This window comes from Mus musculus, chromosome 13, assembly GCF_000001635.26.
Source record: "Mus musculus strain C57BL/6J chromosome 13, GRCm38.p6 C57BL/6J".
Classification (NCBI taxonomy): domain Eukaryota; kingdom Metazoa; phylum Chordata; class Mammalia; order Rodentia; family Muridae; genus Mus; species Mus musculus.
The window spans coordinates 110,295,178-110,307,086 of record NC_000079.6 but is presented as its reverse complement, the minus strand read 5'-3'; the positions used below and the strand labels follow the sequence as shown (position 1 = coordinate 110,307,086).

Here is an 11,909-nt window from a genome sequence, read left to right as displayed (position 1 = left end):
TATTACTATGCACAGTACATAATGTGGAAACATTTTCACTGACATAAAAACTTAGCATATGAAGCTCCTATTTTGCTCATAGATAGGCATATAGAAAATCTGGCTGGAAAAATCCTGGTCTAAATAGCAGTGATCCCTAGGTCACAGCATTTGAGGTGATAACCTTCCTTTATATTTATTAGATGTAAACATCCATGTTACACTTGTATAGCTTCTATATATGATTTATTCCTTAAAAGACTAAAAGTGTAAATTTGTCTGTCATCAGAATGTAAAATTTTGAATCTTTTTACAATCAGAAGCTCTGGACAATGACCGTTTATTGTAATGAAATGATAAAATGAATTTGAAGGAATTTCAAGGGCATCTGAATTCACAGCCCGAGAATAGAAGCTCACACGCGACTAGAAACTGAATTATTAAAATTTCAAAGGAAGATGAAATGAATGGCACGGATACTCCTTGGTAGAATGATGTGACTGAAGGATTTACAGTCCAATAGGTCCAGTGAAGCTTCTGCCACTTCCCTGAGTCATGAAAACCAAAGTAACTGTATCTATGGTTCAAAGAGGTCACAATCCAGGAACAATAAAATTACTCTGGGTCTGCAATCTTTGTCATTCTCAGGGGTGATGCTTGAAAGGAGCACACATTAACACTGACTGGTGGCAAGGTGGACCGGGGCATGCCACGACCTGAGAGCCCACACAAGCATTAGGCAATGCTATTCTCCCATTGGCTTGTATTTCTATTGCTAAGAGGACTGTGCAAATCAGATAAATGCCAAACTCCTAATTTACCCAGACGCAGCATTTACAGCAGTGAGGCCAATTGAATTATCTCAGGCAGGGACAGTGGTAGGAGAGATGAGGCAGCTTTGCAATGGAAAAACAAGATAAAGAAATACAGAACTCCTCAGCATCATCTATGGAACGAACACATGGCTTCCAGCCGACCTCAGTGTCTAACTCCCGTCTCCAAGCCCAAAGCCACCTCTTGCAAAATGAAAAGACCAGCTTCCCACTAGAGCTTCGGGGGAGTTAACATTTGTGTATGTTTTTTCCTTCTTCATTTTATGATTCTTGGGGTTGAACCAAGGAATCCATCCTTGCTTGGCAAATGCTCTGTCACCTGCCCATCACATTCTCATCCCCCCTTTTGCCTGCGATTTTGAAACAGGGTCTCACTAAGTTCCTCATGCTGGCCCCAAGTTTACCCTGTAGGCAGGGACGTCTTCAACTTGTGATCCTCCTGCCTCAGCCTCCTGAGCAGCTGGAGTTACAGGACTCTACCACCAGGCCTGGCTCTATGCTAATTTTTTACTGAAAACAAGGCCCTCCCATTTGTCAGAGAAGCTCCAAAGACTTTGCCAGCCACTGCCGCTAGCAACTTGTAATCCTGAACACTATTTAATTTGTCAGTCCAGTTATATCCTTTCCATGTATAACAGCACATAAGTATAGAAAGATTAAGTAACTTGATCTAGGCTCCTCCCCACCACCAGAGCTAGGTCGATTGTTGCCCACTGCCCGAGATCTGCCAGCTGCGTGCCCACGAGTTCCCACTTGGACTTTTGCAATCAGAGATAACAGCAATGGCCTCCAACTGGAGGGCTAGTGCATCTTGGTATTCTTACCCAGTATATGCAAGATACTGGCAACATTATCATCACGCAATGCTTTGGATGCAGAGCCACCAGAATGCCTACAGAAAGTTCAGTGATTCCTATTTCACATCCCCGTGGCTCTTCCCTCATGGAGCTCTTCCCTGGAACTCTCCTGCTTATGAGGCTGGGCATCCTTGGGACTCTCAAGGCCAGCACATGGCGCGGCAGGAGTCTCCCTACCGTGTTTCCCATCCCAAAAGCCCTGGGCAGCCTCTGCGTAACAGCAGTAGAACCCAGGCATCCACAAGAGGGAATGAAGCACGGTGTGAGGAGGAAGAGCTGGAGTCAGATTCAGATGATGAAGTAGAGTGCGACCTGAGCAATATGGAGATCACTGAGGAGCTCCGGCAGTACTTCGCGCAGACCGAGAGGCACAGAGAAGAGAGAAGGCGACAGCAGCAGCTGGACGCAGAGCGCCTGAATGACTATGTGAATGCGGACCATGGCCTGTACTTCAACCACCGTAGGTCACTGGAGCCCCCATCTGAGAAGCCCTGGGAGCGGCGCCAAGCAGAGATGAAGCGCTTATACGGCAACAGTGCTCCCAAGATCCTGGCCATGGAGACTGCTGTACAGCTGAGCTTTGACAAGCACTGTGACAGAAAGCAACCAAAGTACTGGCCTGTCATTCCCCTGAAGTTCTGAGTCCTGGGCACCGGGACCCTAGGGAATGCATCACAGTTCCTAGCCTCTCCCTCTTCATCTCTTCTGGACATTTTTCAGAGAAAGAGGCCTGTATACCAACATGGTGGATACAGTCTGTCAACAGGAGAGAGGTATACTGTTGCCAACACAAGGAATGGTCACTGACAAAGTGATAATTTATGTATTGTACTGGCTCTTGGTTTTCTCTTTAACAGTCCAGTTCATTGAAATTATTGCCTAGCAATACTGCCTATTGTTTTGCATTTTTAATGTCCTTCTTTAAACCATCCAGAATGTCATAAAAGCCTTAAGCCACGTGTCATTTATTCCTACATTTTTATTAGATATTTTCTTTATTTATATTTTAAATGTTATCCCCTTTCCTTGTTTCCCCTCCTTTAAAAGCTCCCTATCCTCTGCTCCCCAGCCCACCCACTCCACATCCTGGCCCAGACAGTCCTACATTTTTAGGCCAGTTTTCATACAGTGCATGCTAGCTACAAACTTAAAATCTTCCTGCTTCCACCTCCCAAATGCTCGTTTGCAGGTTTGCACTGCCCACACTGAGCTTCTGTCCATGTATTTTCTGTGACTTTTTCTTTGGACCCCTCTGAAAACCATGTAAGTGAACAGTAAAAGAAGTGGCACTGTGCAAGGTGTGGTGGCACACACCTTTAATCCCAGCACTTGGGAGGCAGAGGCAGGCGGATTTCTGAGTTCGAGGCCAGCCTGGTCTACAAAGTAAGTTCCAGGACAGCCAGGGCTATACAGAGAAACCCTGTCTTGGGGGGGGAAAAAAGTGGCACTTGTTATTCTGCTAGGTGTCAGCCCGCATGCTCTATAAGACCTGAGAGTAAATACTCTGGGCTTGGCAGGCCATGTTGTCTCATAACTGCCTAACCCTGTCTTTGTAGCATAAAAACAGCCATAGTTACTGAATAAACAAATGAATGTGACTGTGTTTCAATAAAATTTTATTTGTAAAAAAAAATAAATTAAAAAAAAAAAAGTAACTTGATCTAGTTATACAGCAAATTCATCGCAAGTCTGGGGCATTAGTAAGCAGTCTTTTCTTTTACAGCCACACTGTATTCTGAGAAAATGGCTTGTATAAATCTGACCAGATAGAACAATATTTTATCTTCTTCATCGCAGAAATGGAATGAGTTAAAGAGTCAACTCATGAAGAGTGGGGCCCACTCTGGCTCCATCCATACAGTAGAATATTACTTTGTGAGAAAAAGCAACACACATCTGACTCCAACATTGTCACAAAGATGAGTCTCAAGTGCAGTGTGACAAGTGATAGAAGCCAGCCATGAAGGCTGTATTTCCTACAATTCAATCGATAACACCGTCTGGAGAGAGCAAACCTTAATGAAAAGCAGCTTCTAGACTTTGAGTTGAGAGTTAAGGGTAACTATCAAGCTGTTTCAAAGAACATAGCGGGTGTGAGTCTTACATGTATTATCAGGAATCTCAGCTAACACATTAAAAACACTGAATTTTGCTTCATGTAAGTCATACTTTATTTTAAAAGAATCCAGGTCACGAAGCACAGCAGTTTGAAAATTCTGCTTCCTTTGTTCGGAATCAAGTTACCATGCAGACTTTTCTATGAACGCCATATTTACGATGTATAGTCGGGCAAGGGTTGTTTTATTTTGACCTGGAACTAGTAGGAAATTTACTTTAGAATGATGTCTTGAAAAATTAGTTCTAACTGGGCCTGGTAGTGCAGAACTCTAATCCCAGCTACCTGGGAGACTAAGGCTAGAGGATCACAAATCCAAGGCCCTTCCAAATCTAAAGAGTGAGTTCAAGGCCTGCCTAGGCATCTTTGCAAGACTGTCTCAAAATAATATTCATATCTGTATCTGTATTCATCTTTATATAATCTATTTGTATCTGTGTATATATATATGTATATGTATATATACACACACACACACACACACACACACACATATATATATGTTTATTATGGACATGTGCCTGGGATATAGCTCAGTTGTAGTAAGGCTCTTGCTTAGAAGCACAAGACCCTAGGATTCAAACTCTAATCCAAAAAAGAAAAAACAAAAAAGAAAAGAAATTTAGTTCTAGATCAATAGGTTACAACCAATTGGAAACTCAGATTGATATTAAATACATTAATATCTGAAGGAAAAGAGAAAGCTATTCTTTACAGCAGATTCCAACTTATGGTAGCTGACTTGTCAAGTTGACTCAGAGCCATGTCTATGAGAGCTCTGTAGAGATGATCAACTTAGGAGAGAGGAACCCCTCTCAAAGGAGATAGCACCTTTCAGCTGGCAGCCTAGACAGATGGAGATAGGTCTGAGAAAAAAGCAGCCTGGGCAGGCCAGCCTTTGTTTCTTCTTTCTCAATGTGTGTGTCTGTGTGTGTGTGTGTGTGTGTGTGTGTGTGTGTGTGTGTGTGTGTGTGCATGTGTGTGTGTGCGTGTGTGTGTGTGTGTGCATGTATGTGTGTGTGTGTGTGTGTGCATGCGTATGCACCCATGACTTGCTAATGCTACCCTCTGCTGATATCAACCTCTAGCCCCTGTCCTTTAGAACGCAGACTCAATGCCAGTGATTCTCCCGAGGGCTCTCCACCATTCAGCACCTGGGCAGGACTGCTGAGGCATTCTAGCTTTGTGGGGTGAGAAGCTGCCCAGTTCTCTGCCCCGACAGCCTGCAGACAGCCATAGTTGGATCACCCAGCCCCATAGTGGAAGCTAATCTCTTTTAGTAATATGTCTACCTCTACTCTGTTTCTCTGAAATGAGACTTACTAAGCATTCTCTACTCTTGACCCCTCTATGCCTAAGACATTTTTAAGTATAACCCTAGGCATATACAGATACACAAATCAAATGCTTACTGATAATAAATTATATATTTATATATACATTAGCAGTTATTCCAGAGAAAACAAAATTTCATGTTATTGGGGTGGATTTTCATGTTTATTTGTATGTAAAAAAATTAAATCCTGGCTGTATATTTGATACTGGAGGATGTACATCATCTTCAGTGATTTTCACAGATGATCAGAATTTTGGGTTTTTGGGGTTTGTTTTTTTTGGGTTTTTTTTTTTTTTTTTTTTTTTTTTTTTGGTTTGGTTTGGTTTTTCAAGACAAGGTTTCTCTGTGTAGTCCTGGCTGTCCTGGAACTCACTTTGTAGACCAGGCTGGCCTTAAACTCAGAAATCTGCCTGCCTCTGCCTCCTAAGTGCTGGGATTAAAGGCGTGCGTCATCAGTTTTCTAATCTGTAGAGCAGAGAAAGTCACCTCACCCTAAGTACACAGCACAAAGTGGCAGAAGCTTGTTTACAGACATTGCAGAGATGGTTGGAAATTCTGTCCTAATCCCAAGTCAAACTGCATTTAACAATTTTTAATTAGAATTTAATTGTGTGTGTAGTGTGTATGTGTGTGTGTGTGTGTGTGTGTGAGAGAGAGAGAGAGAGAGAGAGAGAGAGAGAGAGAGGGAGAGAGGGAGAAAGAGAGACAGACAGACAGACACAGAGACAGAGAGATAGAGCGAGAGAGACAGAGACAGAAACAGAGAGACAGAGAGAGACTCTTTTCACCATGGTGATTGTGTGGAGATCAGAGGAGAACATTCTGCAATTGGTTCTCTCCTTCCACCATATGGGTCCTGAGGATAGAACTTTAGTCAGGATAGGCAGTAAGCTCCTTTAGCCACTGAACCATTTAGTTGGTCCCTTTCGTTTGTTTTTGTTTGTTTGTTTTTGTTTTGTTTTGTTTTGGAAACTTGAATCAGCAGCTCCGACATTATAAACCAACCATTTTAACACAATACCACCAGAAGACACACTAATCAGTAGGTTCTAAACAAGCTGATGAGTGCTTGATGAAGACCAGGATACCCCCACATGATTCTCAAATGTGCTTACTGCTTTTAGTAATAGCCGGAGAGAGAAAAATACATAGCAAGAAACTTTAATGACTAATCATGGCTAACATCCACAGTGCTGAGACAAATTGACAAATTCATGCTTCCTGATGTGATATGATGTGCCAAGTACACCTTACCAGGTCCTGTTCCTGCCCCAGAAATGCATACACTGAAACTGAATCCAATTGTGAGAAAAGAGCAGACAAAGCGAAACTGAAGAGCATTTTGTAAACTAGGCTGTGCCTGTCTAAAATGTCAGATCAGAAAAAGTTAATAAAAACTCAGTTCAAGAACATGAAGGAGAAATGGCAACTGAATGTCATATATGAGCCTTGTGATTAGACATGAGGCTGAGGGAATGAGCAGTAAAGAACATCGTTGGAGCATTGATGAGTTCTGAAAAAGTCCTTTCAATCAGGTGAGAGAATTATTGCCTGGGACCAGCCCTGGCTGAGGGCAGGTCTGGAGCAGGTGGATACAAGAGCAGCGAGAGAAGAATCAGACACAGGACACCATTCAGTTCCTTTTCATGAGAGACCAGACCAAGAGGAAGCTCATTTCAGTATGGCCTGACCTACTCTGACAATCTGTGTCTCTCACTGGCTTTATTTACACATAAAATCATTTCCTCAGAAACTTTGTTCATTGATTACACAGCTTTTCAAAATACATTTTCTTCTAAAGTCTTTCTTGATTACATAAGATTATTGAAAGAGGAATGAGGCAGTATGAAAGAAGAATACAGCATTTTCTTGAGAACAAAAATTGACATTGTGATAAAATCAATTAATTTTCTTTTAACTCAATATCTTCTTCCTTAAGGACTGCTGTTATAAGACAGGCGGTGGTGGTGCACACCTTTAATCCCAGCACTTGGGAGGCAGGCAGATTTCTGAGTTCGAGGCCAGCCTGGTCTACAGAGTGAGTTCCAGGACAGCCAGGGCTATACAGAGAAACCCTGTCTCGAAAAACAAAAACAAAAACAAAACAAAACACAAAAACAAAAACAAAAAAAACCCCAAAAAAACAAAAATAAAACAAAATAAAAGTGACTGCTGTTGTAAACCCTTGTGGTTACAGAAATGTTAAACAGGATGACTCTACTCGAATTTGATTCTGATTCCATTTGTTACAGAATTGATAGATCTAAAGTTATCACCCACTAACTGTTATATTAAACTTGGATTTCTACAAAAGTTCAATCTCTTTGGCCCTTATTACTCCTTCTTTTTCTTCCACTATATTTCTTTTATATTTGGTACAAAACCACTCTGCTTTTTCTTTGATTCTTAAAATAGTGCCCAGCCCCTTGCTTAAGCAAAGGTCTGCTCTTTGCTTTTCTATGAGATCAGAAACGTTCTGGTCTGACAATTCTGTTCAGGAAGACACCGTTCACCGAGCCAAAAGTGCTTTCCTGTCATGAATCCTTATTTCACTATGATTCCTATCTTTACTACAATTTTATAAAGGATAGAAGAAGATTAGGATTCCTAAAACTGGTAACCTTTGCCTTCAGGAAGGTACCAAGGCTTGTCATTAACTGTATGATCAAAATCTCTTCCTATTCATAGTAGTTCCTTATTTCTGAAGTTGAACATGGAAACCTAGTAATTTAATTACAGCTTGTCAACTTCTAGAATTTCCCTGTTTTTCTCCTTTAATAATGTTTCTCACATCTTTTGTCTCATGCTAATAACATTCATTAATGATCTCTATGTATATCTAATAAGTTCTAATAAAGACACAATTTTCTGCATAACTGGTTTTTTTCTGGGGAACTTTCATTAATTTAATTCTTGTTATACCAGCCTAGATAGATAGATAGATAGATAGATAGATAGATAGATAGATAGTATGATCACAATAATATCTATCCATCTATTTACCTATCAGTTCCGCAGCCTGGCTGTGTGGCCCTGACTTTCACAATCATGATAGACCCAATAAAACTCAGCCACCAAAGATAGTTTACATAACTATTCTAATACAACCAGTCCATCCAACACTGCACTAGGGAGGCAATGACATTTGCTGTTATCATAGCAATGGCTTGGTCAAATGTCTTTGGAATTACCAGTCCAAAATAGCACAATAGCACCCAGCTGTTCTATAGGACAGTTCTGTTTGGTTAAGTTTTAGGGGAGTCATTTTTTTTTTCCTTTGCTGTGTATGTGGATGTTACAGTATTAACACCAGAAAAGAAAAAGAAAAATTTAAAGTCATTCAGTATTTTGGAGAATCAACAGTGGGACTAAATAAAGTCTATCACTAAAAGTCTATGCCTGTATTAGATACTTTTAAATGTATTACCAATGCACACTCATTAAATTATTATATGGAAAGTAACGTTACTGTTCTCATCTTACGGATAGGGAGTCCAAGGCCCTGAAAGGGAACCTGCCTGGTATGTAGAACCACTACTCTTTATAAACTCCTAGAGTTTAATCACTAAGCACTAATTACTCATTTGTGATTACTTACCCATAACATGAGTACATTAACTACCTACGCACACAATTTAATCTTAAAGATAGAAAACCTAACACAGCAAGACTTTCTTCCAAACAAGTATGGAAGAGATCTAAATAGACTCACCAAATTGTAGGGGAAACAGAGAGCCACTCAGACATCTTTCATTATTAAAGAAGATTCTAGTTCTGGGGATGAATTACATATAATTAATTGTCAGCCAAAGGGGCTCCATGAGAATCCCATAACAACATAGGCTATTGTCAAGACTATAGGTGGCTTTCTACAAACCCACAGCAAGGTCCTATTCATGAAGACAGCACACAACTCATTGAACATGGAGGAGCTGAGCTGGTGCCTACCTAGAGTCTTCACCCCTACAGACTAGTGTTCATTGTACTAGAAAGTACAATGAGCACTACTAAGGAAGAAAAATAAATACCAGCCCAACTACAAAACCTTTGACCTAATATGGTGCCTGCCTGGAAGATATCATTGTGCAATGGTGTCACAAAGCTTGTGAGAGTAGCCAACCCATATCTGATTTGAGTTATTGCCCACGCCATTAGATGTAGCCCATCCTCAACACTGCTTGGCTAACCAAGAGCCTGAGACTAGACAGGCCAAAGACCTAGAGGAAATCTAAATACTACTTTTCTGGGCAAGAAATATAGCAACAAAATGACTCCTAACCACCTTCTCCTATACTCAGATCAATGCCTTCCTTAAGCATTCTCAGAGAAACTTCCTTCTGCAGTAGATGGGAACAGCTTCCTTCTGCAGTAGATGGGAATAACTTCCTTCTACAGTAGATGGGAACAGTTTTCTTCTACAGTAGATGGGAACAGATATAGAAATCCACAGCTGGACAGTAAGCAGATAGTGAGAGATCTTGGAACACTTGGTCCTAAATGGGATGTCTCCATCAATTTTCACCCCTCACTGCTCAGGAAACCCTGCAGAAGAGGACGTGGAAAGATTGTAAGAGCAAAAGACTGACGGAGCACAACACTGAAACATGGCCCTCTAACCACAGCAGGGTCAATGCACACAGGAACTCAGAGACTATGATAACAAACACAGAGCCTGCAAAGGTCTTAACCTGATAAGAATTCCAGCAGTGAGAACGAAAATCCACACCCCTCACCCAGAAACTTTCTCCAACTGATAATCACTTGCAAATGAAAAATTAGTTTTCTTTTATGGAGTCTCACTGGGTACATGAACCACTCTTAAGGCCAATCCTCGTGTTCAGCTGTAAATGACCCACACAGGACAAACTCAGTATCGTTTTGAAGGTTTTGTTTTGAAGGTTTTTCTGTCTCATAATGTCATCTGAGCATTTTCCCCCCTATTTCTTATGTCACACATCAACCATAATTGTGATGCCACTGGTGTGCTTAGAATGCGTTATCAGTTGGCTTCATGTATGAGAGATTAACCTAAATAATTGTAGTGATTCTGATTCAACCAGGTGAAAACCCTGGACAGCAAAGCAGAGGCTTCCTTGAGAAAGACATTTTGCCTGAACATTCTAGTTCAGCTTTCATGCAAGACTTTCAATCGTCTCTCTTGACATCCAGCCTTATAGACTTCTTGTGCGTTTGGATACTCTCTGCAGTCAGTTAGATCTTTCCTTTTCTGTGTATCTCTTATTACCGTACGTGTTACCTACAGATGCAATGCTCTGGTTCAGCTTTGATATGTCCATGAAAGGACAGAGAGGGTGAGGACTTACTTGTCTGGACTAATTGAATGGTTTGGTGGAGCCGTGTAGGGCTTTCTGAATGGTTACACACTAATTCTGTAATGGGAAAGTGCAGGAGACTGGGTTAGGGATGGATATTTAGCTTCAGAGTGGTATATTTAACAAAGATGTCTGGAGGGTACAAAGATTGGTTTGAGATCGAAAAAGCATAAAGCAAGAAAGTAAAATATATCTGTAAAGTGTTGTAAGATGGCAGCAGAATGGTCTACGCAGAAAACCTTCTTGTGCTAAGGTCAAAAGGTAAAGAGGAACATGGAACAAAGGGAGAAGGTTAGAAGAGAATCCTGACTCTGACACATCCTGATCATAGGTATTGCAGGAGGGAGAACTTGAAAGTGAGCAGGAGTTACATCCCCAGGGCCTTGTGACTGGAGTTCTCTTGCTTGGAATGGAGAAAGTCATTTAAAAATTTAAAGAATGGAAGTGAAAAATTGGTTTCTTTGTAAGATCATTCAATACGCAATGTGGATGGCATGAAGATGAGGGAAAGCTCGCAATACTAGAGAGACTGCCTGTTGAGTTATTGTGGCTGGAAGCAGTGAAAGGCAGTGAAGACGGCATACTTGTTTAAGTGAACTTGGGTAATGATAGTGGCTGAAAGTCATCAAGCCAAAATCTGTGTTGCAAAGACATTTGTGAGTGATGGGATCATTCCAATAGAAGAGGGACACAGAGAAGGAGCTCTTGTGGAGTGAGGGAGGACTGTTATGAATATGCAGATAGAGCTAGCCAGTAAGCCATAGGCTGCACCAGCCTACAGCTAGAAGAAATAATGGATTACAGAGGCATCATTATACCAAAGGAAACAGAAGCTATGGGTGTAGGTGAGATTGCATATGGAGATTGTATAGAAATGACAGGAAGAAGAATAAGTTTAAAATAACCCTAATATACTCACTGTGTGGAAGGGTGAAAGCCCTCCACACAACAGACACTAGCCTTAGGAATCAAGATTAAAAATAATTTAAATTAAGATCTTCCTGATACTTTTCATCATAGTTCATGTGACTAGGAAGTCAAGTGAGAGCATAGACATTGAAATGAGATAGTTATACATACTCTCCTTTTCTATAAAGCTATGCTCTGGGTAACATGCAGTTTAACTGTTGAAAGCGTGTTCACATACATACATATTTTCATTAACCCTCAGGAAAAGGGCTGTAACATGCCTGTTATAATTCAGATGAGGACACAGACATAGAGAAGTTAGTAAGTAGCTCAAACTCACTCAGCTCTGATTCACCGTCTCAGATCATCAAATACAGTGGTATTTCTTGTTCTTTACAGTGAGTTGCAGTCACAAACAGTCCGAAAGCTGCATTGACCCTGAATTATAGACAGAAAAATGAAGTCAGGACCTGAGAGATAATTAATTTTTCTTTGATTAGACAGGCTAAACTTTCATTCCGTTCTATTGATACTGTACAACCAACG

The 11,909-nt window shown here is 40.9% G+C and overlaps 1 pseudogene; it reads left to right on the top strand.

Annotated features, from left to right (window-relative positions):
- Positions 1,488-3,317, top strand: Gm5455 (predicted pseudogene 5455; annotated as a pseudogene).